Source organism: Protopterus annectens, chromosome 5.part0 (genome assembly GCF_019279795.1).
Source record: "Protopterus annectens isolate FY-2018-M chromosome 5.part0, PAN1.0, whole genome shotgun sequence".
Lineage (NCBI taxonomy): Eukaryota > Metazoa > Chordata > Ceratodontiformes > Protopteridae > Protopterus > Protopterus annectens.
Window position 1 is genome coordinate 448481784 of NC_056735.1, and position 16205 is coordinate 448497988.

Below are 16205 nucleotides of genomic sequence, written 5' to 3' on the forward strand. Positions count from 1 at the left end.
GTACACACATATATAGCACCCACTCCTTTGATAACCATATTGCCAATGTGGCGTGGATATCCGTCTACGTGGTCACCCTTATCTGTAATGGGTTTGTAGCTGGAACAAAGGCACCCATTGTACCTCTATACTCCTGACATATGACACACGTTCAAGGGTACAACATCCCTTTTGGGGTGTACCTTACAGAACAGCAACGGCTTTACATACCACAACATTAACACACCATGAGGATTATTGACCTCTGAAGGATGACGTATGCGGCACAACTACGGACACCATGACTGTACACATTTGCATACTGCATACTCAGGGGTGACCTCTGCTGAACATACAGGGCCCATGTCCACAACAATATTTATGGATATACTCCACATAAGCAACATAAGCAAAAGCCACTGAGAACAACATGCTTATGGATATGTGCACAAACACAACGATGAGTGGGACATGCTTGAGGGATACATTCCTGAACCAGACACTCACCATGCTTTGGAACATGATTCCTACGTACATCAAGCAGGGACACTCACTAGCACTCTTCATGAGATACCTTGATAGGTGGATGGGAGACACACATGTACCCCAGGGATCACTGCAGTGGCTGTACTGTACACAGGTGCAGGCATCACATGGCTCTGCTGTTCACAGACAGGACACTACCCTAGGGAGGTGCCGCCTGTGAAAACACTGTTATTGGGCTTACACATGGACTTGGCCAGACAGCATAGTACCTCACTATGAACATGTGAAGCTATTACATGTCCTTTGTGCATGGATAATTGAGTAGCTCTTCCATTTCAGTTAGCTATCATGCTGTTACAGTGTCCCGTGACTACAAGCCATATATATCCTGTTATTGTGTATTGTACATCCCAAATAGACAATACCTTTTGTTTGCATGATATAACAGTTATGCTGTGTAAAATATCTGACATATCTACCTACAATACTGTACATTACACATTTTGTAAACATTATCCCATAATGCAAAGCATACTTGCACAGCAGGACCACCTTAGGCATGTCATTCTTGTTATATGCCCATACACATGCCTACTGTGACAGTATATCAACATATACTATCCCCTGCTATGGCACGTACTTGTTGGACAAACCCTACCACTGACGACGGGTGGTGTGGAATTGTTGTGTTTAAAGCCCTCATGTAGCATCCCTTGTGGTGTATGAGATGTTTACCTTGTGGCCCACAGCAGGACACACAATTTCTACAAGCGTTACTATGCTCAACAAGACATCACTACATAATACCTTTTCCCACTTTATGCATTGCGTACACTTTAATTAATACAAAACAGGCTCTACATACACTAACATACTGAGTGTTCTACATACCTTGTTAGTGTTCTGAGTCTTCGTAAATCTCTCTCTTACACCTTTACTGTTTAAACGGATCTATGGTATAAGCATACGGTTTGAATGTATGGCAAGGCATCCTTATATACTTCGATACCTGTAACATGTGGTATCCTGCCACCAATTGGTGTACCTGAGTAAATTATTACATGCACATCAGCTGTGCAGCTACTCCAATCGCCAATTACTCGGCAACAGTGGGGTATAATTGAATTCTCCACTTGGGCGTTGCCCTTTTGCCCTACCTTCGGGGAGACGGCCTGTATGTGTTTTGTTGTGAGGAATTGCAACTGCTAGTTGGAGAGACACGGATATTTTGAATTCATGTCCCCCGTGGATTGTGTGTGATGGATAAAGTATGTGGTTCTACATGTGAGTGTACCTGTCATCTCAACCGTCTGATAAGGGACTACTGCAAACAAAACCTGTAACATCGCAGTCTGTTCCATTATACAACAGCTACGATTTCACATGGTGCCACTACAAATGTGTCTCTCACAAGGTATGTTAATGCTTCTGCAGATGTAATTGAGTGAGTGGATGTTTGTGATGTTATTACATTCTGTATTGCAATTGTTTCGGGTGTGGAGAAGATGTAGGTGGGTGTATATAGCATATACAGGTTTGTGGGGACTGCATTTCTACATATTCCATATATGTGTGTGGGCTCCTTCCATAATTGAAGACCTATCATTTAGTAGACTGAAACTATGGCTGTTACGGGTTTATACATTGAGCCATTGTTAATTGGTTTCTATATAGCATGTAGGTGAGGTTGATACTTCAATACCTCCAGAAATACATCGATATGTAAGGGAATGTTACTAAATGACAGCTGTCACAGATATTTGCACTCATTGCAGTTGTGTTGGTGACTGAACCTCTTTGGCATGGGTTGCTACCTTTTCAAATGGCCATAGTGGGACATTTGCAGGACACACATCGGTGTTTACAGGCCAACACATACCCATGGTCAGTACACAGGATAGAACATACTTTTATCCTGAATACATACTTATTCTTGTAGAACTTTAGCTACTTATCTTGTTTCATGTAACATTTACGTATTTTAGATACAGGCATAACTATTTAATGCAACTATTACATAATATATGGGACATAATTATGTCCTACAATCTCAGACATTTGCCCCTTTTAATAGTTTTTGTCAGGACACAACTGCCCAGGGAGGGGCTGTCCCTCTTAAAGTGGGACAGGTGGTAACCGTATGCCTACGGCCAGCTATGACCACACCTACCATAATGATCTACCTCTGAGTTAGCACTAACAGACACACGATGCAAACACACACACACATTACAGTCCCACGGAAATGCACATGGCACCCTCAACACACACATACACAGACTACACCAATCACAAACACAGTTGAACACAGTACCTACCTGGACCGCAGCACCGGCAGCGATAAGTAAATGTCCCTTAACATCGTGATAATATTACTCTCGGTTCTAGTGTTCTGGTACTGTGGTCTTTTGGTCTTTAAGCCTCGTGATTACGTGTGTCAGTATGTGACACATTCGATAGTTGGCAGTATCCTATTTATTTGTACCTCCATGGTTGTGTACATGCCATTGACCCATCTATATATTTGCAGATATAGGTGAATACGTATATATCAACATATATCTCTCTATCACCCGTTCTATCTCTATTTTATATATATATATATATATGTATATATATATATATATATATATATATATATATATATATATATATATATATATTTATGTATAGAGAGAGAGAGTGAGAGGGAGAACACACCTTTCGTTGTGTACATGTCGGTGTATACTGTTTCCTGGACTCCGCACGTTTGTGTTTTAACCTGTCACAATGCACACCTGCCATTGGTACATCTCAGGTAGCTTAGTGTTAGGTGATTGTGTACATGAATGCATGTTCTACTCCTGGCAGTGGTCGTTTTACCCTTCAGAGCAGGCACTATTAGTACAGGGGTGAATAATGCTAGTTTCACCTGTTCTGGACATCGATGACAGTGATCTGCGTGATATTCAGAAAAGCTTAGCCCTGTTTCGCGCATATCCGTATAGTGATGTTTAAATGACACTTACCAGCACTTGCCAATGCATAATCCTGCTGACATGTGCTAAACCTGATCTGATAACCTGCATCCAACATCCATTACTCCTGCCTTCGGGATTACGTAACATCCCTTGCAGGACGTGGGACTGGGAACATGCACGACAGTCAGTGCATTTACCACTTGGGCATCTGGCATTTGTACACGTGTAATGGTGTTTTGTATGTGGACTGTACTACAGCTGTTACTCCATACTGCAATCAAATGTGTAACTCAGTTAGTTTACATATGGATGAGACCTATTAATGGTATGTCCAAGTGATGTTTAATGGATGTGCTCCAGCATTGGGAATGTATGTCACAGTGAGCCACACACTGTAATGTGCTACACCTTCACACAACCATAGGTGGAACATGCTGGGGTAATAGATACCTGTCATGGGTATTCCCCATGCTTTGCCACTACATCCCTGATTACATTATATGGAGCCCCTCATTAACACACCATGTAAACCATGCAGAGTGTGTGGGGAACAGTGATTACACACATGGATCCTGCAATTGGTTCTGCTCCACTGAGGGACAGTTGGTTAATTGATGTGGCGGCGACAGCAGACACTGTTTTCCTCGGTTGATGAATGGCCCCTGACAATCGGGCATGTACCTACTGATGTGCCTAGGAACCTATACATACAGTATCAACATATGCTGCTAGGTGCGTGTACTGTTCAGGTGTTGACATTCCTTGTTCCAATAGCTGTTGTGTGTGCAATGGTTCAGTGCTGCCTATATAGGATTCACACAGTAGGCCACCTATACATTACAATTTACAGGTGGTTGTGTGTGTGTGCCATCCAGTTTACTGTGTGTGCAGGTGGAGAGGTGTGTCAGTCCGTAGGGGCCTACACTGTCAGTGTATGTGCTATATGTTCCCTCTTTGCCAAGGCATGGGCATATTGGGCATGCCTCTGTCTGCCTACTGGGGCTGGCACAGGGTGCTCGTGGTCTGAATCCCTCTGTGCCTGTGATGGCCTTGGCAATTGCGGTGGGCTGTCAGGGCCTTCACCATTATGTCTCTTCTGCAGCTGTTTCTGCAGGATCATATTATGTAGCATGGCACATACTATGAAGATGTGGGCACATGTGCCTGGAGAGTACTGCAAGGCTCCACCAGATATGTCCAAGCAATGGAACCGTGATTTCAGCATCCCAAACACATACTCTATGATGATTCTGGTTTGTGTGTGTGCATCATTATGGCGTTTTTGCATGGGTGTGTGTGCATTTCTGATGGGAGTCATCATCCATGGCTCCAGTGCATAGCCAGCATCCCCCACAAGGTGGCCATGTGGGATGTCCCCCTGACAAATACCTGATACAGTTGTGAGGCATGCCAGATGTGGGAGTCATGGTAGCTTCCAAGGCTGCCAGCACACACATCCATAATAATGCCCTGGGCATTGCACACGACCTGGCAGTTGATGGAGTGGTATCCCTTGCAGTTTATGTAGTGCCTACCATGCTCACCGGGTGGTGACTTGATATGTATGTGCATGCTGTCTATCACACCCAGTACCTCTGGGTAGTGTGCCACTTGGTGGAAGAGACGCATATTGCTGGCCAACTCCTCCTGAGTTCGGGGGAAGTATATATGCTCATTGGCATGTGGTAACATAGCATCCAGGAACTGGTGTAGTACCCTGGATGCTGATGCCTGTGAGATCCCCATTATATCTCCTGTTGGCCTTTGAAAGGTACCTGTGGCTAGTATTCGCAAGCTTAAACATACCTTTGTGTCCACTGGGATGGGTTCCCCTCTGTTGTTTCTGGATCTCAGGTGTGGCCGGCACAGCTGAACTATTTGCTGTAAGATGTCCCTGTCCACCCTGTAATGCTCTACTATCTCCAGATCATGTAGCCCCTGGTAGGTTACCCTTGGTCTGAACACTCTTCTCCTCCTCCGGGGCCTGCAGTGGTTGTCAGCATCATCCTCCACAACACAGTCTCTAACACAGCTCCCAACATGTACATTGTAAAAGTTCCCCATCTGTTTACACCAATGGTGCAGTGTTTGGGAATAGACAGGTGTGTGTGAGGTGACTTCACACTTTATACTATTGTGCTGTGAACACTGATGATGTCATAGGGTGTGTATGTACCATCGGAGCTACAAGGTATCTTATGTGTTTTACCACAGGTACTGCTATTGTGGTGCCTTTGGCGTTGAATTACATTTGGCTGCCGTGGATTACCTCTTGCCCTTCCCTTAACATTTCTTAACGATTCCCCTCCCATTTTCTGGCATGAATCCAGCAGCCTGCTTTCATTTGTACTTTCCAAAACCTGGCTTATCTTACGAAATGTGTTCTATGGCTGATCTACTGCAGGTTTGCTTTGCTCTGCTATGACAGTTCTCTTTTCTTTGCAATCCGACACCTCCCCGATCCTGTTCTTCAGGTTCCTGCGAGCAGACTTGTTAGCTGCCATTGATTGCCCACTGTGAGTTAATAGGTGTTAATTGCTCAGTTGTACTCCAATTACCCTACTGCGGCATTTCCTTATTTTCTTCCCCTAACCTTCCTGTTTGTGCTATGGTGAGTGGCATGTGCGTCTGCTTGCCGGGTTTTGGGCATGTTTTCATCCACGTACACATGTGCTTTCGGGCACCTTATGTGCTCTCAGCTAAATGATGCTATACCTACATCCCCACCCCTATCCTACAGCTTTGCTTAGCAATGGGCAGGCCAGATTTGCATTGCTCCAATGAGCTTACAGCTACGGTGGCACACCCCACTGCTGGTGTCATGTATACCTCCGAACCACTCCTCGGTGTTGTAGCGCTGTGCCCTATGGTACATCCTTAGTCCAGCGGGACGTTTGTGATTCACTATTACTTGCCTCATTTGCATTGCATTGACTACTAATTCATAGTTACCGTGCCGAACACTATCACAGACCCTTAGCAACCCTTGCAGCTTGGTTGTGGTGTACCATGCATACCATTGAGTATTATGGTGGAATCATGATTTGTATTACATTACGGTTTTATGACATTTGTGTATATTTTCCTTGTGTTCCCATTTGCACCCACATGCCCTGTGGTTGTACTTTGCGTTACTGTGGACATGACATTAAATGTTGTTTTTTAGGTGTTGTGCATCTTTTCTTATGCCATTGGCTGTATATTTAGCCATTGGCATATGTTAACTTTGTAATACATGAGTCTGATCTGCTTTCATAGCTCCAATGTTCTGTTTGGAAAAATGTAAACCGTTTTTTTTTGGTTTACATTTCTGTGGGCTTACGCTACGCCTGCACCACTTCATGAATCGCTATGTACCTTAATTTGCATGGTGCAGTACTGCGCATGGGGTGATTAGCATACCTGAGCCGAGGGCTGCGCAGATCTGGCATACACTAGTAGTGCATGTGGAATTGGATCGTACCTGAATCGCTCGGTGGCCATATTTGGCATTATACCGCCTATGCTATGCCTGCACCTGGCGCAAGCTTCATGAATCCTGGGGATGGTATGGGAAATATAAGGCCGGCAGTGAAAAAGATATTGAAAAATGGGGAAAAAATGTATTCACTGCTATTTAGTGTTTATGGAAAAGAAGATGAGAAGAATTGCTGTATAACAAAAGAAAAGATGATGAGGAAGTAATATATAATATTAAGCCATGGTTATTGTGGAAAGGGTGGGGAGATGAAATGAGCTTTACATGTATTTAGGAAGATAAATATGTAAAGTGCTTTATTGGGATGTATAAAGAATGATATACGTTGTAAATATAATCAATGTGTAAATAATGAAAGAAAGATGGAAAAGTCTTTCTATAATAAAGCAACTTCCCTATTCATTTTGATATTGGGATACAACCAACCCAGGCAGATGGGGCCATGGCTTAACATCTCATCTGCAGGACAATACACTCAAAAGTCTAGAAACCCCATTATGCTGCACTGCAGGGTCACAATCCATCTCCCTGGTGTTTGAGTAGAACCCACAGCCATCTGCACCAAAGGCAGGTGAGCTTCCTGTTGTACCACTGACACTAATAGAAGCAAAATTAAAAATAAAACAACAGACAAGGTTCCGTGAAGACCAAAATGATGTTGAAAAGACTACAACAACTTTACCTTATTTAAAGGATCTAAAACTTTAATCATCTTGGTTAATTAACAAGATAAAGAACATTGCAGCTTTTCAACTTGAAAATTAGATTGCTGCAAATATTTATTCCTTTATTTTTTCACTATATATTTTTTCTAGTAAGTGGTAATACAATTTATTCCCCAGAGGCATTATCTATTATTGAGTGTTAAGAAGTTGAGTGTAGCAATGCAATAATGAAAAGAGAACAAAGTGTCTTCAGTGTTATACCACTGCAAACTCTGGAGCTGAAATCTGCTATGACTTTAGGCATCAATGGGTGCTGGTTGAAGAAATTCTGGAACTGTTTTTTTTTTCTTTTTACATTTTTATTAAATCATACTTGAAAAGACACAAGCACACATACATTAATAGAAAAGAACCCTAACCATAGTGATATTTCTCATTGTTTTCATACAATATACATAAATGTGTTTTTCCTTTTAAAAATTATCATTCACTCCAACATTACATAAAGTGTTTAATTGCTGCCATTCCTTCAACCTCATTCTCCACCTCTGGAACATTGTTCTGCACATATTATTCTGTTAAACTCCATTTTTTCTATATAATTTGCATTTTTTCTCTTTCTAAAGATCCTACCTCAAGTTCATCTCCTTTGCAATATTCAGTACTTCAGTTACAGCTGGTTTAGACTTTGATTTCCATTTTCTAGGAATTGCTTGTTTTAACAGCCAATAGCAATAAACTTATTAAGGCCCTACTATGTCTAGGCAGTTCAGCTCTTGTGTCCTAACTCAAAAGAATAATTATATTAGTTACAACCATTTGCACCTCCAATATTTTTGACAAAGTACTATTCAGTGAGTTTTTTAAAAATCTATCAACTTGTTACACTCCCAAAAAGCATGTTCCAAATTGTAGAAGTAAGATATCCAGGTGTCAAACCAAAGTGCAGAAACAAACTTTTATTTTCAGCTTCACCAGTAAAAGCGTAAAAACATATAATAAATCCAATATCTCGTCAAGCGCTTTCACCCGGGCCCTCCCAGGCTTTATCAAGACATTTAATTCATTTCAAGCAGATTCTTTTATACTGTTTTTATCCTACTTAATTGCTTAATTAGTTGTCAATTAATTGTAAAATTGCACTGCATTTAAAGCAAAAGTGTCATTTTTTGTAATGATACAATCTAATAATATTAATTGTTGTTATATCTATTGTATCTTAACTCCTCTTTTGTTCATGTTAGTATTAAATGCATATCCACAAATAAACCTTAAATATTTACATAATTGTATTTAAATTATACTTAAAAAATTCTATTAAAAATCATACATTTTTAAAAATAATAAATTTTAAAAAGCATATTGTACAGTTTATATATCATGCCTTATAGTGATAGTAGATTCAATTGTTAATAAACCTCCAAGCAGTTTCATTCAACAACTGGCAAATTGTTCCACATATACAGCACAAAAAAATATATATGTACAAATATACAAATAACTTGGTATGTTGTTAGTTTATCCATTTTGTGTAAGTAACATGCCATTTAGTGTGTTTGCAAATTAATTATGCTGCGAACCACTTCTGACAAAAACATAATATGAGGTATTTACAAGTTGTATATATATGTGTGCCCAGAACCTAGTAAAAGTGTGTATATGACTGTACCCTCTTCATTTTTCCATCCCACAAAGGTGGGCATACTCATTTACCACGCTTTGCCACTGAACTATCTCAGACTATGATTGTGATCGTCCTGGTCGCTTTTACTGGTGACGAGATATTGGATTTATTATATGTTTTTACGCTTTTACTGGTGAAGCTGAAAATAAAAGTTTGTTTCTGCACTTTGGTTTGACACCTGGATATCTTACTTCTTCAATTTTACCAGTTGGTACTGTTCCTGCAAAGGAGTTTGATGTTCCAAATTGTCCATCTTGTTCTCCTTCACACCTCCAGCATTTGCTGTCTACTTGAGGAAAAATTCTCTGAGTCCTGAATCTTAATACATAGTTAGTGCAAAATGACCACCAAATGTATACTGGCCATATTATATGTTGCACTCAAGTATGCAATTAACAGAACATATGGAACATAAGCTCAGTGTATGTTTTACCTTAACTGAATAACGGACTAAGCCGATGCAACAAACTAAACAAAAAACACAAGATAGTTTTACCTTAACTCACAATGTACTGTTCTGTTTGGAAACTAACATAAATGCAAATGCTGTGAATATATTTAAATACAAGTTAACATCCTAACAAAAAGACTCACCAACCATGCAATTTGCAAGACTGGGACAACCCATAAAATTCAGTACTTCCTCTCCCAATCTTAAAACTGAGATTTTCCAGCAATGGTTAACCTACAATATGGTAATATATATATATATATATATATATATATATATATATTTATATACATTTCATCCCTGAATCAGCATTTGTAATATAGTAATTTCTATGTCAAAATAAGATCAATATTTAAAAAAAGAGTATGACTTTGCTTATGGCTTACTGTGACAGCAAAAACATTTGATTGTCAGCCACAGAGATCAGTGAAATGCTTCCCCAACTCTTACATGAAGATATAGAATTCTGGCCTTGACATAAGAGAGCCATAAATCTGGCAACCTAAACCTACCTTGCTCAAAGGGTAAATATAATATGTTAATTGTATTCTTCAGTGCTTCTGTCCTAGGAATCATATAATCTATAGTTTAACCGGAAGAATCTGCTCCAGACACCTCAGATAGGAAGGATGGAAAAATAATTATAATAAATGTAGGGGCATATTCACTTCTGAATGTAATTAATCTTTCCAGAAAGACATCCCCAGGTGTCCCCATTTTTCTTAATCTGCCTGCATTTCAAATTTTGTCTCACCAATGCTCTCGTCTATTAATGGACCTTGAGCAAGTGAAGCCAACAACCCTAAATATCTGAACCTTTTAGAGGCCCACTTTAGACCCTTTTGCACAGTTAAATACATTCCAATCCCTGGAGGGTGTAGCTAGAATATTACTTTTTGATGTTGAGTTGATAAATTACAATAGCCACTATAGCTGCTAATCACTCTGTGGTTTTGAAGCCAAATTAAATAAATACAATAACAGTATACATGCCTAATGGATCCAATTAAGTATATTAAAGGGAGGCCATAACTAATTTATGCATCTGAGACTCATGCATGAAAGCTCTAATGCTTGAGGGGAATTCTATCACTTTCAGAATGGCCATAAATAAGTCCCATTTAATTCTGTCAAATGCCATTCTGGCAACTAATGATTAAATAAAAATGTTCATTAATTGGTGCATTTTCTAACACATGACCAATTGCCACACATTTGGAAGATGCCTGCCAGCTTTCATAACTCCCAACTGTGTTCACTCAATAAAGGAAGCCATATTGGCTCATGTTGCAAAACCAAGACTTGTCCAAAATGTTTAGTTCACCAGTGTTCAATAAAACAGGTCTAGAAGACAAAATATGTTGATCTTTCCCTGGTTTCAAAATAAGTGCAATAGTTGCTACTAAGATATCCCCATGCACCACCTCCCTACAAAATAATCATACAAATGACATGAAGATAAGAATGGATGGTTGTCATATCCAATCTGGAGCTGGTGTTTTCATATGCACAAGCACATACTTATCTCCTTACTGCTTCTTCAAGAGCAATATGATGGTCTACAAACTCCACCATTTCTGCCAACAAATGCAGAAAATTAGTAGTGTGCAAGTACACCAGGCTGGCTTTAGATGATTGCCACTGTTGAAGTGACACCCCAACCTCATGTGCAAAAATAGGAAAAGGGGCTGTGGATAGATGGAAGTATACCTGGTGATAAGCATCATCAGTTTCACTCAGTGGAATAATATACAGCTGTCATGCATGGATTTGTCACAAGTGGCACAGCAGAGGGCAGCTTACTTAGGTGCTAAGTATAGGAATACCAAATGGAACAAGCAGCAGATCAAGTTTCCATGTCAAATGTTTTCTTTGAATTTCTTGGACCCCCACCTGCACAACATTTACAAATTTAATTTTCTGTTTAGTTGCCCCATCTAACAATAGATTTTGCAGTGTCATAATAGTGTTTAGGTGGTCTCATGTATCACCAATCCCTGGATTATATGAGCAATACTGTAAGTGGTCTAGGTCTTCTATAGCACTTCTACATCTCACCAAATATGTATCACAAAGTTTTGCCACTAATCTGTGTTAATCACCCACCAGTGGACTTTTAATAACCATGTTACAGCTACCCATTTTGCATAATATCCAATCAGCTTCACCTGTTGCTCATCTTTCCATTTACTATTTTTCACCTAAGTCCTGTTATGCAACAGCAATTTTTGACCCTCCAGCTCATGTCCCTAATAAATAAACCACTGTAAAGAGCTGATGAAGATACTGATTAATGATCCAGAATATTCCTTTAGTGAAACTTCAGTAATACCTCCTACAGAACACTCTGGGAAAAGGCATTTGTCTACTTGTTTTATTACACATATCTAATGGGATGAGATAGGAGTGGTCCTACTAATTGTCCAATATCAAACCCACCCCACAAAAGTTAAAGGAGGATCCCACTGAAGTAACCATAGTCTGTGGTAAGCAAAAAGGGCTGATATACTTATCACAACTACAAATGCTTCCCACCACATACAAACCCCATTATGTATACATTTACCTGATACACCCCTTCCTTCCACAGTAATAAAATTGTCTCCTGTGCCTTTTGGCATGATTCAGTAATTAGCATCTTCATTCCTGCTTTATGCTCAGTCCCTTGGGAGTAGCGTACCAGGACAAACCCTATAAACAGCAACCTTCTGGCCATTACCACTATGTTTTATATCTTCAGAAGAGGAAGATCCTGTCAAAAATAGCTGTGAGATGCATGCCACTTTAACTATCCTTTTTTATGACCAAGTAACATGGTATGTTATATATAATAATGTGTTCTAGGTAAACAAATTTATGGGCTGCTACTCTGCCCAGAGTTAGGAAAATCCTGCCTCAGCACTATGGTTTTAACAAGTAATAATCCTATCATATATCCAGCTCTAAAAATAGTAAAACCCCCATCTAATATGAAAAAAAAACCACTTAACAGAATCAATGAGATAAAAACAGCAAACTGAAGAAGATTAACAGCAAAAGTGTTGCTTAAAATAGTATTCTCTGAGGGGAACCCCAATCCCAAACAGCAATGGAGTCTCTTCACTTTCATAACATCTCTTCCAATCAGCTGATAGGCCTCCCTAAATCCATGCTACTTCAGGGCTTAAATGATGAGGAGAGGGTACAGGCCAAACCACTGCATGCTTGCTGTTCCATGGATATTGTTGGACTCATAAAAAACACATGCTGCCTGCAGAAGACCAGAGGAAAAATTCAACAAGACCCCTTCTCTCTGTTGTGGATGTGTAACATTTCAGATAGGTGGGTTGCATTCATAATGCTGAATGGCATTACACATAAGCAAAAGACCAACATTTAAATTACAGAGGAGATTTCGGTAAAGCTGAGACTGGTATTTTCCCCTTTCCCCACTGTAGTTCAATCTCAGAAATGGTATATATAGCAAGAAGAGGGTGTGGGGGTGCAGGCAGCATGCTCCTCTGTATAGAACATCAGACGCATTTTTTGGCAATGTGTGTGTTTCGATCTTTTATGTTCGTTGTAATTCTATTTGGCATTTTGATGGTTTGGCATTATGAATGTATTCCCAGATAGGAATACAATTGCTGAAAATTTCTTTAACCATTTTTGCTGACTGCAGTTGTCAACCTTAAGGCCTACAGACCTTCAAAATGCTTGACTGCCATAGCTTCTTGCTACTGTCTTATACTTCCCATATATGTCAGGATTTTTTCTGAAGAAAGTTAATGACTAACTTTTTCTGATTGTTAGGGTGAGCTTATACCTTAATCCTGGATGACATCATGTGATGAATTTGTCATACTTCCATGCTATTTTTATTCATTTTCAGTACTATGCTTCCTCATTTTATGATAAATCCCCTAAGTTGTGAGTTCCAGGTAGAGAATTTCAAATAAACACCAGCAGATGTTGTTAAACACCAGCAGATGTTGTCTTGGAGACCAGGTAGAGGACCCTTCCAAGTAACATGAATGACGCAGAACATAATGACAGTTACAAAATTAGATTTTTCTTTAAAGAAGGCATACTCATCAGACTAATAGGTAGTCAACTTCTCTGCCTTGGATAACTTCAAAGTAATAATAAAAAAAAAAACAGTTAATGTTTAGTAGAGAGAGGATATGTACCATAGAATTCATATCCCATATAATTATAACACAATTTGTAAAATTCACAACACAGTGAAAAATGCCATAATTCCAAGAAGAAAAATTCTTGTTTTACTAATCAGCAACTGCAACATACACATTTGCATTCAGTAAAATCAATGTAGGCTCTGCGTAGAGCCTACACAGAATGTACCTTTGTGCACAACCATGGTTCTTGCCCTGCACCAAGACATACATATTAATTGTGGCACACTGCTAAGGGAGATCAGAGTTACATGGATATTGAATCCACACAAGTAGCAGTATAGAGGCTATCCCATAGTTGTGGACTGTCCAGAAAACATCTGGACAGGTGTTAACCACAGGACAGTAATATATATATATATTTTAATTTTATGTGCTGTTTGGGTGGTGCAGCACAATGCTTAGTCATGCTGAGCTGCCTTATACATATGCACCTGACATCTGCTATATATCTAAAAAATAGAAACTGGATGTAATTAATTGAATATTTTTTTTCCTGTCTCTCCCTGTTTGCGTGGAGTGGCATGGTGCTTAGCAACACCGTCTGATATCTAACAATAGAAACTGGATGTATTTAATTGTTGTAGTTCTGCAGTACTTAGCAACATGCAAATTTGCACAGCTACATTGAGCAACACTAACAGGGATCTTAGTAGTATATGTGAAGATATATGGCTTCCCTGTGCTATCCAAGAGGCTAGATAGGTTGAATCATGACTTCCACTCTAGTAAGTCCCTCATATGAGTCCTAAGCAGTCATATGTTTTGCATCTATTGCTTTGAACATGGCTGAAACATCAGTTTAATTTAAAATTAAAAAAAAATGTTACATTTAGCAAAACTGTGCAGTGCTAAGCTCTGCTTAAATATGGCCAATGGTTTACTTCATTTGCACATTGATAAGCTATGCTTAACCATGACTTGTGCGAGTTTACATGATGCTCAGCTTCACTTAAATGGTTTGTGAAAGTTTGCACAATGCTAAGAAACATGCCACATTTTTGAAAGTTGCACTATGACTTGTAAGGTTGGGAATGCACCCTATATAAAGGCCAATAGGCAAGAATTTGACACCATTTTTTGGAGTTCTCACTTGGCTGTTGATATACCTGGTGGTGCTGCTAAGGGAGCATGATTTTGAGTGCAGAGATGGGGTGTGCAGAAGTCCAAAGTGTTTGCTGGATTGCTAGTAAAAAAACATGAACCCCAGCTGCTGCAGGGTGATTACCAAGGCTCAGAGTGTAAGTAAGTCTGAAGCCTGGGATCATTTGACTAGGGAAATTACCATTGCTACTGGGTATCCCCCACACTGGTGAGGAGTGTTGTCACCACTATGATGACCTAAAGCATGGCAGGAGTGGAACCTTGGGCACCTGGGTCCAAGAAGCTCAGGCTGGGTGCACCCCACAGATATGTAAGTATGTGTCCCAGTGATTTATAAATATATAAACTGAATGTGTGCAACACTGGTATGCATAATGCTTTGCTTCTTTTACAACAGCTGCAGAAGAAAAGACTTGCAATGTCTAGTCCCATGCAGGGCATTTGGCCATGATGAGGTGTGAGTGTGGTAAGTAGGGAAAAATCAAAGCAATAACTTAATGCATAATGTACTGTCAAAATAAAAAAGTATTTACAGAGTTTGCAGTCCTAACAGCTAGGTATAACATACTTGGGAAATGTATATGTGTCGGTGCCTACCTGACATGGTAAACCAAGTTAAGTCAAGTAACTATGCATTACTGTGTAGTATAGCTTACAGACATCAGTTCAGTTTGGGGTCTACCCAGATTAACAGTTACTGTTCTGCTGTGCTCATTGTGTGAAATATGCTGTAGACTGCACTCAGGTAATAATGAGGGTAAATGGGTTATTACTTAGAGGTCTGACACAGCTATCCATGCTGTACATGCCAGACCTGAAGCAACAGTAATAAATAGACTGTAAAGGGGGATGGTGCTGTGATATGTACTGTTTTTAAACAAAGAAGTGATCACTATTCTTTTAGTCACTGCATGTGTATTATAATCTAACACCAGTCAACTGTGAAAAGGAAATTAATAAAGACTGTAGAAAAAAACTGTCTGATAAATATAGTGTAATACCCACAGTAAGGTTCAAGCCTGTATTCTTGCAATTTTTTGTCATATAATGCTGTACATTCCATCCACTCGATAAACAAGGTTATGGTAAGGTAGCTGGCATTATGGGTACATATTCATGTGTATAAATACCAAACTTTAAGGTACATTATTTAAGGTGGAAGGGGAGCTGGGAAGGGTTACAAGGAGAGGGTTGAGACAGGCTCAGCTGTCAGACCCTACACT